Genomic DNA, 15,797 nt, shown 5'->3' with positions numbered 1-15,797 from the left:
GCAGCCAAAGCCTTTTCAGAATCAGAATTCAGAATCAGAATCAGAAAAAGCTTTATTGCCAAGTACGTTTACACACACAAGGAATTTGTCCTGGTGCTGTAGGTGCATGTCACATTAAAGCAACACGCACAGACACACCGAGTCGCCATATATGCGGCGCCAAAACAACTCTCTCTTAACTCTCGCAGGGAGAATACAGCATCACATGAGGAGAGGAGAGGGAAATAAAGCAACTCTCAGACTATCCTCATAAAGATAAGAACAGTGTGGGAACAGGAAAAAAACACCTCAGCACATAGGCACACACACAGTACATTTGCACTGCTGAACATAACATAACATAACATAACATAACATAAATGTACAGTTGCACATTTGGCTGCGAAGGCGTTGGGCTGGGGAGAGGGTAGGTTGGGGGAGTTTGGCCTGCTGAGAAACGCACAGCCCGGCAGTCCCACTAGTGTCCCAGTCCGCCGAATGTTATAGCGAAAACATAGCACGTTGCCATGGTGACACCCTTGAACAGTCCAGAACCGATACGACAATCAGCAGGCAGTGGGGAAGACGGGGGAGGAACCAAGAGCATCTCGCTTGCAGAGCCCCAACAGGGTGACTGTTTGTTCCAAGAGACGGCCTTGGCAAGGCCGTTCAGGATAAGGGAGCCGAAAGATTAAATTTGTTTTGTCTACACGAATGGCTGCTCTAATTTAAACATTCATTCTATTGTCCAACTACACACTGTTCAACTGGTCAATTTTTCTTTCCAAATCCATGACCTTCCTCATGATGGTATCCAAGCCGCGGGTCATTACCATGTTGGTTTCCATCACGCGATTAATAGTTCCAGTTTGCAAACTGATCGCTTTTCCGACAGCTTCAGTCAGGTCGGGCAGCTGTCCTGGGCTTTGGACAGCTACCAAAGTCTTTCCAATTCTTCAATAAACCAGAGCGAAGCATCCTCCAATCAGCAACATTCCAGTTATCAGGGTTCCAAATAGGTAGATATCCTCAACGTCCTCCACGGAAAGAGCAGAGAGACACAGGACACGCCATTTCTCCCAGCCGTCCATCGTGTACCCCGCAGCAAACGTCCTGTCAGGACATGCTGGCTCACCCGAAGTGCTCCTCCTCGAGAATACAGTGTCAATTGCGCTGAGAGACCAGTTAATCAGTTCCATGATTTTTAGGTATTTGTAGAGCCTTGCAGGGAGAGTCTCTAAAAAGTTAACAGCAGACAACACAAGACAAGATAGCAAGCAGGGTAGGCCTGGGAGGGAGAGGGAGAAAAAGCGACCGCCTTCGCTGAGAGCTGGAAAGATTTTCAGCAGCTGCTACAGCTCGCAGACAAATCACAAGACCCGCTGCAACAGGGTCTAATTTAGTGGAGAAATAGGCCACCGGTCAGAGTCGGTCCCCATGCGGCTGCTGAAGGACAGATGTCATGCATCCTAAACACTCATCCACTGTCTGAGTGAAAGGAAGGTTAGGCTTAGGCAAACCTAAGGTTGGAGGACTCTGAAAGGCCATTTTGAGGTTTACAAAGGCCTGATCAGCCTCCACATTCCATGTCATGCGGTCATGTGCAGTCAGATTTTTACCATGAATCAGTTGGGCTAGCGGCTGTACTAGTTGTGCGTAATTTGGGATGAAAACACGACAGTAAGAACACATGCCCAGAAATGACATCATTTGTTTCTTAGTCACAGGTTTTGGGAGGGAAACTATTGCCTCAATGCGAGATGGAGACAAGGTTTTCCCTGATGCAGAGAGGTCATGGCCCAAAAAATGAACATCTTCTTTCACAAATTATAATTTTGACCGGCTCGCTTTGTGGCCTTCGGCTGCGAGATGTTTTAGCAATGCAACAGTGTCGCGTTCACATTGTTCTTTGGTAGGACTCCCTACCAGACCGTCATCCACGTACTGCAAGAGACCGGATCCTGGTGACAGGGTCAAACACTCCAGGCTCTCTCTTAGAGCATCATTATAGATTGTGGGAGATTCAGTGTACCCCTGACAAAGGCATGTCAATGTGGAGGGCTTACCATCAAACCAGAATTAACTTTCTTTGTCCACTGGAACACTGAAAAAAGGGTCAGACAAATCGACAACAGAAAAGAACTGAGCATCCCCAGGAATCCCTGTAGAATCGTGTACGTCTGGCGCCGGTGCGTGGACCGCTGCATTTACTGCTTTGAGGTCCTGAACAAATCACCACTCGACAGGATGACCTTTGTCTCTGATTTTCTTTACAGGGAAAATGGGCGTGTGCACGGGAGAATCTGGACACGGAATAATTACCTCAGCGGCCAATAAGGAGTTAAAAACAGGTCTGATTCCATCCACTGCTTCCTGTTTTAGTGGGTACTGATGTTTTTGGGGCCTGTAGTCTGAACTGACAGTTTATCAAACCCACATCATATCTGTGTGCTGCCCAGAGGGGGCTCGGTACCTGAGAAAGCAGAGGAGAGATGTCAGTGGGCAAGATGTCTCCTGTGCTCTGTAGGTAAGTGTGTGTTGCAGACACAGGATTACTCAACTGGTAAACGCTGCGTGTGCAAGACACCCGGAATGACAAGAGTTTCCTGCAGCACCCAGACGAGGGAGAAAAGGACAATTTATCGTCCACGGTGTCAGTCCCATCGGTCAGTTTGTCACAGTCCAGTACAACAAGTCCCACGTCTCTCCACTGATCTGTGGGAGATTTACACAAAGAAATATGAGCATGCGAGTGAGGAACTCGGAAAAACTCAGTTTGTTCATCCGTCAAGGTTACTGATACTGCACATTTGTTATCATGCCAGTATAGATAAGTACACTCAAGCTCATCATTTAGGTTAGCAACAAACTGTTGAGTGTATTCTTCATCTAGGTCTGGTGAAACAAAAGAAGGACAATGTAAATCTAATGGATTCCTGACTCAGCTGTGGGGGACACGGAGCCTCGTGCTCCTGCCAGGAGACCTGGAGCCTGACAGAGAGAAAAATGTACAGTGGGGCAGAAAAGTATTTAGTCAGTTCTCCCACTTAAAAAGATGAGAGGCCTGTAATTTTCATCATAGGTACACTTCAACTATGAGAGACAAAATGAGAAAAATAAATCCAGAAAATCACATTGTAGGATTTTTAATGAATTAAGGCGAGACACGGCAGGCAAAAACATAGATTTTTCATGCAGTGGTCAATTTTGAGATTTTGGGCTAGTTTACTCCTTCAATATGTGTGCCGAGTTTCGCCTGTTTACTGAAGTCTGTCATGACCGGTATCCTTGTAAAGCTCTGAGTCTCCAGCACAACGCTATGTAACCCAAATAAGGGCATTTCCTTTCTATCAGGAACCAATCGTCAATGTCCAAAGGGGGGTTTAAAGCTAATGACGAAATCTCATTGGCTACTGCTGGTTTCTGTGAACGTGATTCGCTCGGACGCATCACGTGGTGGACTCTGACACTTCCGTGTTTAGCTTACCGCGGGACCTCCGAAAATGCCGCAAACACCGCAACTGTCAAGGAAAAGAAAGCAGCAATTGCACTTTGCAAGATGTGAAAAGGAAAAGCAATCGGATGGATTAGCTGAAAAACCATCAGGAAGCAGCACATCTGACCGTAAGCTGTCGATGGGAAACCGGGGGGGGTTTGATGACAGTGACACTGACACAGCAGTGGCTGATAATGCATGTCGCACGTCTGAATGAATTAATAAGTGATCTGTTGTGCCCTAATTGTGCTGCATCGGATCTAGTTATTAACATTGATCCAGTGAACCATGGCTTTTGTAGCAGTCTACTTCTTGAGTGCAGTAATTGCAAAGGAGAGAGTGGGTACAGGCGAAGTGTCTACACATCCACACGGCTGCAAAGCGAGACGAGAGCTGATGTTGCTTTTGATGTGAATGTCCGCATGGTGCTTTTGGCCCATGAATTAGGGATGGGATATGCTGCACTGAGGAAGGTCAGCAAGGTGTTGGGGATCCCTTCCCTTCACCTGAAAACATACCAGAGGCATGACAAGAGAGTGACAGGTAGGCTTTGGAAACAGGGATGGGACAGGGATGTTGATTTTGGAGGTCTAATGACCTGTTACATTCTATCATAGTGGTGTTGTAACAGTGAACATATTTTCATGGATGGAACAAGGATGGATTTGTAACAGTAGAATAAAATGTCATCGCATTCATTGTGTTGTATTGGTCAGTTTTACTTTTTCAGTACAACTTTTGAGTTTTCAGTTCAGTGGCAAAAACAATTGAAATAATGGAACCTTATCAACTTATGGACATTGAAGAATATATATTTATTTTATCAATTAGAGAGAGAGAGATAAAGAGGGGACATCATGCATGCTTGTACACACACACACACACACACTTCAAGCTTCAGTGGTGCAGTCGAGTCCACGCTCTTGTAGTCAGGTTGACACACCAACGCACACACACACCTGCACGCACGCACAATTATGGATGTGTTGTAATAGTATAACATTATAGGATGGCCTTATTTTTTATAGGTATTTACGGTTTGCTTGTCCAATTTGCTGCTATGACTGCATGGTCTACTCCCTGGTCCTTGCCAAAAGAAATCAGGTTTTTGCCACTCAAGTGAAAATAAATGTACTGTATCAATAAACTCAACAAAAAAGTAACAGTCCTTGACACAACATGCATTTTTATTTTAGTGGCGGAAATTGAGAGAGGATTGGAGTCCCTGCACAAGACAAGGGAGCAGATCAGGCAGGCCTATGCAGACGTTGATCCACAGTTGGCAGAGTTGCTGAGGGAGGATGCTGATGCTGTAATTAACATTGGTGTCTCTTTTGATGGCACCTGGCAAAAAAGAGGCTTCACTTCCCATTCAGGCATTGGTGTTTGTATTGACATTCTTACAGGACTGGTCGTTGACTTTGAGGTCTTATCATCTTACTGTCATGGTTGTGTCCTAAAGCAAAGTACCAAGAATGAGGGGAAGATTACTGTGTGCATCTCCCTCCAGCTGTCAAATTCCTCCAATGACTGTGCAAAGAATTTCACAGGGTCTAGTAAGGCAATGGAGCAGGAGGCAGCAAAGAGAATGTGGGCCAGATCAGTCAGTCGCCACCAGCTGCGGTACCCTGAGATGCTCTCAGATGGGGATAGCTCTGCTTTTAAGGAAGTACTGACCCTGAACCCATACCCTGGGCATGAGATTGTATAAACCGTGCTCACAAGAGAATGGGCACAGCGCTCAGAAAATTTTGTGCCGAGCGCAAAATGGGAGGCAAGGGTTTGGGGAAACTGACCGCAAAGAAATGCAAAACACTGCAAAATTATTACAGGGGGGGAATTCTGAACAACCAGGAGTCACTGGATGCAATGAAAGCAGAAATATGGCAGGCCTTCTCCACTGCATGTCAACAGACCAAACACCACTGCATACTAGGTGCCATCCATCTTGGTGCTGGTACCAGAGGCAGGAGACAGAGATGAGACCCCCAGAAGCCACACACGGCATGCTGCTAATGACCTATCCCACGAGGTGGGCCAGAAACTTCTCCCCATCTATCGCCGCATGGCCAGCGACAGTTGCTGCAAAGAATGCCTCATGGTGGCACACAAAATGCCAATGAGTGCCTCAACTCTGTCACATGGGCCCGCTGCCCCAAAACAGTTTTTGTAGGCCGAGGGGGCCTCAGCTATGCTTGATGTGATGGCAGACTCATGGCTGGAGAGCACACTTGTTACAGTGAACACCATCAAGCAGGCAGACCTGCTCAGGGTGTCTGCAAGTGCAAAACACAAACGAAAACGTGTGAGCACAGACAGGAAAGTGAAAAGGCCCCAGCCAGAGATGTCAGAGGGACCTACATACGGTGCTGGAACAGATAATTAGACTTTAGAAGCTGTGACACCTGCTGGTGGTCTTGTTCTGTGTCCAGCCTGGGTTTGGTCTGCAACTTTGTTCATGATACGCCAATGTTAATTCATTGAGTTACTGCAGTTGTAGGCCTTATATGCCTGCCATGTTATTAAATAATCAGTTTTCATGAGCTTGAAATATTCTATATTATTATCACTAAGGGCCTGAGCATTTATTCTGTTTTTGAGCAATTTTTCCAATAGAAATGTATTAAATTCCACTATTTAAATCTTTAAATGCCGTTTTCTCAACATTAGTTTTTGTCATTCTCCAGTAGAAACATCTCAGCCTGTGTAGGATCTATGTACACCAAACTTTCCAGTTATACACGTAGTAGTATTCTGAAGATATGTTCTGAGGGATTTGTTAATAAATCATTCCTGGCCTGATTTATGTGACATTTTAAGCAAAAAAACATGGTGAAAATCATTTTTTAAGGCTATGGACAGTATATTTAGATTTCCTAGGTAATGAAAGCAGATATCCTGAAATCCCTCTGAAATGTTGTTTTCATCTTGTGTGTAAACTAAATGAAAAAAGAATTTTGCACCTGGCTTTATCATACGTTCAGATCTATCTACCGGAAATATATGCAAAATCACGCATATTTAATGAGAAAATGCCTAATTTGCATAATTAAACATAAACATTTCAAAAACTTGTAATAAATTTTTTTTATATACTTGTGTAAGTAATCAACTGAGGAAGTTTCATGGAGATATCTATTATTTAAAAATTTTAGCCTATTCACCTGTAGTGTCTCGCCTTAATTGAACAAATTATGGTGGAAAATAAGTATTCGGTCAATAACAAAAGTTCATCTCAATACTTTGTTATATACCCTTTGTTGACAATGACAGAGGTCAAACGTTTTCTCTAAGTCTTCACAAGGTTTTCACACACTGTTGCTGGTGTTTTGGCCCATTCCTCCATGCAGATCTCCTCTAGAGCCGTGATGTTTTAGGGCTGTTGCTGGGCAACACAGACTTTCAGCTCCCTCCAAAGATTTTCTATGGGGTTGAGATCTGGAGACTGGCTAGGCCACTCCAGGACCTTGAGATGCTTCTTACGAAGCCACTCCTTCGTTGCCCGGGCGGTGTGTTTGGGATCATTGTCATGCTGACAGACCCAGCCACGTTTCATCTTCTATGCCCTTGCTGATGGAAGGAGGTTTTCACTCAAAATCTCACGATACATGGCCCCATTCATTCTTTCCTTTACACGGATCAGTCGTCCTGGTCCCTTTGCAGAGAAACAGCCCAAAGCATGATGTTTCCACCCCCATGCTTCACAGTAGGTATGGTGTTCTTTGGATGCAACTCAGCATTCTTTCTCCTCCAAACACGACGAGTTGAGTTTTTACCAAAAAGTTCTATTTTGGTTTCATCTGACCATATGACATTCTCCCAAACCTCTTCTGGATCATCCAAATGCTCTCTAGCCAACCTCAGACGGGCCTGGACATGTACTGGCTTAACCAGGGGGACACGTCTGGCACTGCAGGACTTGAGTCCCTGGTGGCGTAGTGTGTTACTGATGGTAGCCTTTGTTACTTTGGTCCCAGCTCTCTGCAGGTCATTCACTAGGTCCCCCCGTCTGGTTCTTGTGATCATTTTGACCCCACGGGGTGAGACCTTGCGTGGAGCCCCGGATCGAGGGAGATTATCAGTGGTCTTGTATGTCTTCCATTTCCTAATAATTGCTCCCACAGTTGATTTCTTCACACCAAGCTGCTTACCTATTGCAGATTCAGTATTCCCAGCCTGGTGCAGGTCTACAGTTTAGTTTCTGGTGTCCTTTGACAGCTCTTTGGTCTTGGCCATATTGGAGTTTGGAGTGTGACTGTTTGAGGTTGTGGACAGGTGTCTTTTATACTGATAACAAGTTCAAACAGGTGCCATTAATACAGGTAACGAGTGGAGGACAGAGGAGCCTCTTAAAGAAGAAGTTACAGGTCTGTGAGAGACAGAAATCTTGCTTGTTTGTAGGTGACCAAATACTTATTTTACCGAGGAATTTACCAATAAATTCATTAAAAATCCTACAATGTGATTTTCTGGATTAATTTTTCTCATTTTGTCTCTCATAGTTGAAGTGTACCTATGATGAAAATTACAGGCCTCTCTCATCTTTTTAAGTGGGAGAACTTGCACAATTGGTGGCTGACTAAATACTTTTTTGCCCCACTGTACAAGAGTTGTGTGTAGGCTCTGACATGAAAATGTCAGCCAAAGCGTTGTTTTTATCAAGACGTATGACTTTGAGACCGGTTGATGTTGGAAGTACACCTGTTCCAAACTCACATTAGGTCTCTGCCTAAAGGATTTACAGGACACCCTGGAGAAAGCAGAAAGGAGCATGTTGCCTTTCTATCTGGATCAGGGTCATTAGGGTCTGTGTACACACACCTCATGGGTGTAGTACATTTTTCTGGGACCACTGTACCGCTAGCACTCTTAGAAAAAACTTTTTGATCTGGGAACAAATCTGTTTTCAAAACCAAATTAGTTTCCCCACTGTCTCTAAAAACTCAACTGTCTTCCCTTGCACAGTCAACACTGTAGTGGGCCGTTTCTTAAATGTATTGATGAATACATAGAATGAGTCGGAATGCTTTAACTAATTTGTTTTTGTTCAAGATGTTGTATAGCATCTAATACAACCTGGCTGTTGTGTGGGGAAGGTGAGTGTGGCGTGCAAGGAAGCGTTTCTTCATTGCGAGCATGTGTGTGTGTGTGTGTGTGTGTGTGTGTGTGTGTGTGTGTGTGTGTGTATTAACTCCCTCAAGCGCTATGGATGCAGATCTCATCCCTTCTGCACCTCCACCACTCCCCTCCCAGCATCATGTCAGTCTGAACTGCTCCTTGTTGCCCTGGTTCTGCTGTTGGCTGTTCTGGCCGTCCCATATGGGTTTAGGACAGTTCCTTCTCCAGTGTCCTTTATCCCGACAGTTGAAACATGTCTCTCCATCTCCAGAGGGAACGCGGCCACGCCCTTTTCCTCTGCCCCAGCCTCTCTTCTTGCTTGCCAGCTCTGATACAGTTTTCATGAGTGCCAGCTGGGCCTCAAGTTTCGTTGCTCGTCTTTGTACCTCAGCTTTGTCAGCTGTGAGTGTCAGGATCTTCTGGTCTAACAATTTCTGTCATTCTTGCATCTTCTTGCAACACAGGATTATATCACTTTGTCTCTAATGCTTGGTAGAAGTCAACTTATGTCTGATCTAATATCACGTACAGCAGGGTGACGTCTGGTCTAATGTCACGTACAGCAGGGTGACGTCTGGTCTAATGTCATGTACAGCAGGGTGACGTCTGGTCTAATGTCACCTACAGCAGGGTGACGTCTGGTCTGATGTCACGTACAGCAGGGTGACGTCTGGTCTGATGTCACGTACAGCAGGGTGACGTCTGGTCTAATGTCACGTACAGCAGGGTGACGTCTGGTCTGATGTCATGTACAGCAGGGTGACGTCTGGTCTAATGTCACGTACAGCAGGGTGACGTCTGGTCTAATGTCATGTACAGCAGGGTGACGTCTGGTCTGATGTCACGTACAGCAGGGTGACGTCTGGTCTAATGTCATGTAGCCTACAGCAGGGTGACGTCTGGTCTAATGTCACGTACAGCAGGGTGACGTCTGGTCTGATGTCACGTACAGCAGGGTGACGTCTGGTCTGATGTCACGTACAGCAGGGTGACGTCTGGTCTAATGTCACGTACAGCAGGGTGACGTCTGGTCTGATGTCACGTACAGCAGGGTGACGTCTGGTCTGATGTCATGTACAGCAGGGTGACGTCTGGTCTAATGTCACGTACAGCAGGGTGACGTCTGGTCTAATGTCATGTAGCCTACAGCAGGGTGACGTCTGGTCTAATGTCACGTACAGCAGGGTGACGTCTGGTCTGATGTCATGTACAGCAGGGTGACGTCTGGTCTAATGTCACGTACAGCAGGGTGACGTCTGGTCTAATGTCACGTACAGCAGGGTGACGTCTGGTCTAATGTCACGTACAGCAGGGTGACGTCTGGTCTAATGTCACGTACAGCAGGGTGACGTCTGGTCTGATGTCATGTACAGCAGGGTGACGTCTGGTCTAATGTCACGTACAGCAGGGTGACGTCTGGTCTGATGTCATGTACAGCAGGGTGACGTCTGGTCTAATGTCACGTACAGCAGGGTGACGTCTGGTCTAATGTCACGTACAGCAGGGTGACGTCTGGTCTAATGTCACGTACAGCAGGGTGACGTCTGGTCTAATGTCACGTACAGCAGGGTGACGTCTGGTCTGATGTCATGTACAGCAGGGTGACGTCTGGTCTAATGTCACGTACAGCAGGGTGACGTCTGGTCTAATGTGACGTCTGGTCTGATGTCACGTACAGCAGGGTGACGTCTGGTCTAATGTCACGTACAGCAGGGTGACGTCTGGTCTAATGTCACCTACAGCAGGGTGACGTCTGGTCTAATGTCATGTACAGCAGGGTGACGTCTGGTCTGATGTCACGTACAGCAGGGTGACGTCTGGTCTAATGTCACGTACAGCAGGGTGACGTCTGGTCTGATGTCACGTACAGCAGGGTGACGTCTGGTCTAATGTCACGTAGCCTACAGCAGGGTGACGTCTGGTCTGATGTCACCTACAGCAGGGTGACGTCTGGTCTGATGTCATGTAGCCTACAGCAGGGTGACGTCTGGTCTAATGTCACGTACAGCAGGGTGACGTCTGGTCTGATGTCACCTACAGCAGGGTGACGTCTGGTCTGATGTCATGTAGCCTACAGCAGGGTGACGTCTGGTCTAATGTCACCTACAGCAGGGTGACGTCTGGTCTAATGTCACGTACAGCAGGGTGACGTCTGGTCTGATGTAGCCTACAGCAGGGTGACGTCTGGTCTGATGTCACGTACAGCAGGGTGACGTCTGGTCTAATGTCACGTACAGCAGGGTGACGTCTGGTCTGATGTCATGTACAGCAGGGTGACGTCTGGTCTAATGTCACGTACAGCAGGGTGACGTCTGGTCTAATGTGACGTCTGGTCTAATGTCACGTACAGCAGGGTGACGTCTGGTCTAATGTGACGTCTGGTCTGATGTCACGTACAGCAGGGTGACGTCTGGTCTAATGTCACGTACAGCAGGGTGACGTCTGGTCTAATGTCACGTACAGCAGGGTGACGTCTGGTCTAATGTCACCTACAGCAGGGTGACGTCTGGTCTAATGTCATGTACAGCAGGGTGACGTCTGGTCTGATGTCACGTACAGCAGGGTGACGTCTGGTCTAATGTCACGTACAGCAGGGTGACGTCTGGTCTAATGTCACGTAGCCTACAGCAGGGTGACGTCTGGTCTGATGTCACCTACAGCAGGGTGACGTCTGGTCTGATGTCATGTAGCCTACAGCAGGGTGACGTCTGGTCTGATGTCACGTACAGCAGGGTGACGTCTGGTCTAATGTCACGTACAGCAGGGTGACGTCTGGTCTAATGTCACGTACAGCAGGGTGACGTCTGGTCTGATGTCACGTACAGCAGGGTGACGTCTGGTCTAATGTCACGTAGCCTACAGCAGGGTGACGTCTGGTCTGATGTCACCTACAGCAGGGTGACGTCTGGTCTGATGTCATGTAGCCTACAGCAGGGTGACGTCTGGTCTGATGTCACGTACAGCAGGGTGACGTCTGGTCTAATGTCACGTACAGCAGGGTGACGTCTGGTCTAATGTCACGTACAGCAGGGTGACGTCTGGTCTGATGTCACGTACAGCAGGGTGACGTCTGGTCTAATGTCACGTACAGCAGGGTGACGTCAGGTCTAATGTCACGTAGCCTACAGCAGGGTGACGTCTGGTCTAATGTGACGTCTGGTCTGATGTCACGTACAGCAGGGTGACGTCTGGTCTGATGTCACGTACAGCAGGGTGACGTCTGGTCTAATGTCACGTACAGCAGGGTGACGTCTGGTCTGATGTCACGTACAGCAGGGTGACGTCTGGTCTGATGTCACGTACAGCAGGGTGACGTCTGGTCTAATGTCACGTACAGCAGGGTGACGTCTGGTCTAATGTCATGTAGCCTACAGCAGGGTGACGTCTGGTCTAATGTCATGTAGCCTACAGCAGGGTGACGTCTGGTCTAATGTCATGTAGCCTACAGCAGGGTGACGTCTGGTCTAATGTCACGTACAGCAGGGTGACGTCTGGTCTAATGTCACGTACAGCAGGGTGACGTCTGGTCTAATGTCACGTACAGCAGGGTGACGTCTGGTCTAATGTCACGTACAGCAGGGTGACGTTAAGCATCCTCAGCACCAATCACAGCCGTGGTCACAGCACCCCCTAGCCCCTCCATGGCGCCGCCTCTGCCCAGCTCAGGTGGCTGAGAGATTCCACTGTGTTGTTGAGAAACGTCACTGATTGGTAGTGAAAGGCGTCTGTAGGCTCACCTTGCTGCTGCCGGCTGCTGTTTAGACGAGACACATCAGGGCGGTCTGAGAAAGGTTCTTCGAGGCCATCATAAGTGTTAGCGTCACCACTGCATTCTTGTAGGGTTGGTTAGCATCGTTAACGTCAGGGTGCTGATGACTGGACCAGCGGTCAAGTCAGCAGGAAGAAACGGTTGGATTTTAGCATAGTCCATTGGGCCCAGATGTTGGAGCAGGAGTCCTCTGATTTCATTCATAGTGGGCAGGAAAGTCTCAACAAACCTAAAGAGGCATGCACCAAAGCGTTTGCCAGAGTCTTTGCATGGAGACAGGTGGTTGATAGCATTTCTAAGGTCAGTCTCTGTCCCAGGTCGGTATGTGAGACCTACTCCTCCTGTCGCTGTCGGGACCTAAAGCATCGGACACGAGAGATTCTCTTGTTCTTCCTCCGTCTTTTCTGGTAGTGGAGGGGCTGAAGTAGAGGGCTGTTCAGCATCTCTGGCCCGCCTGTTGCATGGATCTGGTCTCCATTTGGAAGGGCACCTTTTTTGCGCCACTGGTTGAAAAGGCCGCAGGTCGTGTTGAAGCGTCTGCTGGTGGGGCTGCAGCTTCTTCGTGCGGTGGGGGGTACGGGTCAGGATAAGGTCAGCAGCCCTTAAACTGGGACAGAGAGGAGGAGAGAAGTCAATAAGAGGTTGCTTTGGCTTCACTTCATCAGGGTCAGTGATTTTTAACAATGTCAGCTGTTTCTGCATTTGTCTTCTTTCCCTGCTTTCTGCTTCTTTCATCCACATGTTAAAACACTCCTTATTTTTATCCAGTGGTTTTAAATCTTCCGTCTTAATTTGGTCTTTTTTCATTAGTTTTTTCTCTTGGTCGTCTAATTCCTGTTTTAACATTTTGAGTTTCCCAGTGCTAAAAGACCCATTTTCAGGAAAACCCTAACTTTTCAACCAATACGGCAGACAATCCAAACATTTTGAGCCGGATTTTGGCACCATCTCATCCACCACAGGTCCCGTAGGAGTGTGTGACCGGACCCGCTCGATCCGTTACCCATCTCATCAGGAAGAAGTACTTCTATCCTACTTACAATACTCACTGTAAGGCCAGGTTTCTATCTTATTTCAGAAAAACCCACGCACGAAAAAAACCTAACAGTTTCTGAAAAACCATTTATTAGATTTACTTCAAAATCTATTAAAAAGGTCAGACCCGTGTGGATTTAATCTTTGGTGTAACAATACTGCCAGACACTTCTCCCAGGCGACATAAAGATATAGATCTGAGCTGACTCTCTCTAAACAGACTGGATAACGTCATGAAACCTACTTCATCTAATCCTGTGTTCCCTACTGCCCCAGCTAGGGTCCCGCTCCCCCAACATCTAAACTGACGAGGGAGGAACGAATCTGGGTAGAGAGAGGTTCCACTTATCAGTTTTCACAAAGGACATACGCATTCCTCTTCCAGACTGTCTCAGCAGTTAAGACAATCAAATCAACGTGTGAAACTGGATAAACTGGCTTCAATAATGGGAGAAAAGGCCATGTGCTAATGAAAACATAAGGATTATAAGGAATAGATGCTTAAATGGCATTGTTCTCATCACAATTGGAATCGTTTGGAGGATTTTGGTTTCAAATCTGATCCTGGGTTCCAGATTTAACATGACAAGTTGTGGTTTCCGTAGCGACCAGGCTCTTGTTGTGTTGCAGCCGTGCAGCTCAGTAAGCAGAGCTCTAGTCTGGATTTATTGTACGTTCAAAAAGCTGTAAAACTGCAAACCACCACTGAATCAAAATAATCAAACTGTCAAACCTCTTCTTTGTGAAAATAAGCATGTGACCCGTTTCAACTCCACCCTCAAATAATCAGAATCGATGAGAACCGGAATCAGAAGGAAGAATCAGAATCGTTAAAATCCAAACTTTGTTTTTTTGCTGAACATCAAAATAAGATGTAGAGAGCAGACTGAACAGCAGCAGGACCACGCAGCCTTAGTTTACAGAGACATGAAGTCTGGACAGCTTCAGGACACACACACACACACACACACACACACACACACACACACACACACACACACACACACACACACACACACACACACACACACACACACACACACACACACACACTTCTTGTTAAAAGATCTCTTTGGTTTCTGATGGCTTATGTCAATACTGTTTAGGATTTCAGTTATTTATTTATTTGTACCACTGTCACAATGATCATATTGAGCCACACCTTTTTTACATTTATTTCAGATGTGGAGTGGATCTTGATAAGTTGGAAAAACTGAAGGACCAAGAATTCACATCAGTACGTCAACACTTCTGTTCTCGTAGTGTGTGTGTGTGTGTGTGTGTGTGTGTGTGTGTGTGTGTGTGTGTGTGTGTGTGTGTGTGTGTGTGTGTGTGTGTGTGTGTCAGAGAGGACGCTTAATTAGGACAGCAGTTTCCATATGTGTGTGTGGTTGTCTATGTATTTTTTATATAGGAATAAACTGTTATATTTTATATAGTAATAAACATTTTTTTAACTGTCATAAAACAAGATGAATGATTGTGTGAACTATAATTTGGACATTAGATGAAGATGTGAAATTCTCTGATGGAGAACTTCAAGGATGTTCATTGTAAAGTCCAAGTGTGTTGATGTTCCTTTTGTGTTCTCTCCCAACCAAAGTCTAACAAGAGGCCCCTGACCACAGCTGAAGCCCAGCAGAATGCCACCAGTGGTGAAGAGCTGGGTCTCCAGGGATGAAGAGGAGGAGATACGGAAAGAACTGACAACAACCTCAAGACCCAAAGCCACCAGGTAAGACTGGGACTAGGATCAGGGTCATCTTCAAGAGCTGGGTATGAAACCAGTTAGCTCGTAGTGGGGGGGGGGGGGGGGGGCCCCATTCTCCAAATCCTCCTTTCATTTTAGATTCTGACGTCACGATTCAATTCAATTCTCAATTTTTACTTTTTTAAAGCACAGGTTGCAAACACTGCATTCTCACAACTACTCAAGCAATACAGGGACATTTAAAAATCCTTGTGATTGTTAATATGTTTTGGCATATAGTATCTTGCCTGTTGCAACTGGAACTGTAAAGGATGTACTGTAGAAGAGACTACTGGGCTCTATTTCAGGTGACAGAGACCTGATAGGAGCCTATCATTAAAGAGACTACTGGGCTCTATTTCAGGTGACATAGAGACCTGATAGGAGCCTATCATTAAAGAGACTACTGGGCTCTATTTCAGGTGATAGAGACCTGATAGGAGCCTATCATTAAAGAGACTACTGGGCTCTATTTCAGGTGACATAGAGACCTGATAGGAGCCTATCATTAAAGAGACTACTGGGCTCTATTTCAGGTGACATAGAGACCTGATAGGAGCCTATCATTAAAGGATGTACTGCAGACTGTAGATCTTCAATATTAACCCTGACAGTTCACACACATAACGTTCATCACCGTGGTAACGTTA

The 15,797-nt window shown here is 46.4% G+C and overlaps 1 long non-coding RNA gene across 1 annotated transcript in view; it reads right to left on the bottom strand.

Moving 5' to 3' along the window:
* The window catches only part of LOC118493673, a 9,068-nt gene extending 2,276 nt beyond the window's left edge, over nt 1–6,792 (bottom strand). The window contains exons 1-2 of the long non-coding RNA XR_004895620.1: nt 6,665–6,792; nt 1,295–1,297 (exon numbers count right to left, since the gene is read on the bottom strand). This is a non-coding gene — a long non-coding RNA (uncharacterized LOC118493673). The remainder of the gene's footprint in view (nt 1–1,294; nt 1,298–6,664) is intronic.
* Nucleotides 6,793–15,797: the final 9,005 nt, after the last annotated feature.

This window comes from Sander lucioperca, chromosome 17, assembly GCF_008315115.2.
Source record: "Sander lucioperca isolate FBNREF2018 chromosome 17, SLUC_FBN_1.2, whole genome shotgun sequence".
Taxonomy (NCBI): Eukaryota; Metazoa; Chordata; class Actinopteri; order Perciformes; family Percidae; genus Sander; species Sander lucioperca.
This window is presented reverse-complemented; position numbering and strand designations above follow the sequence as displayed.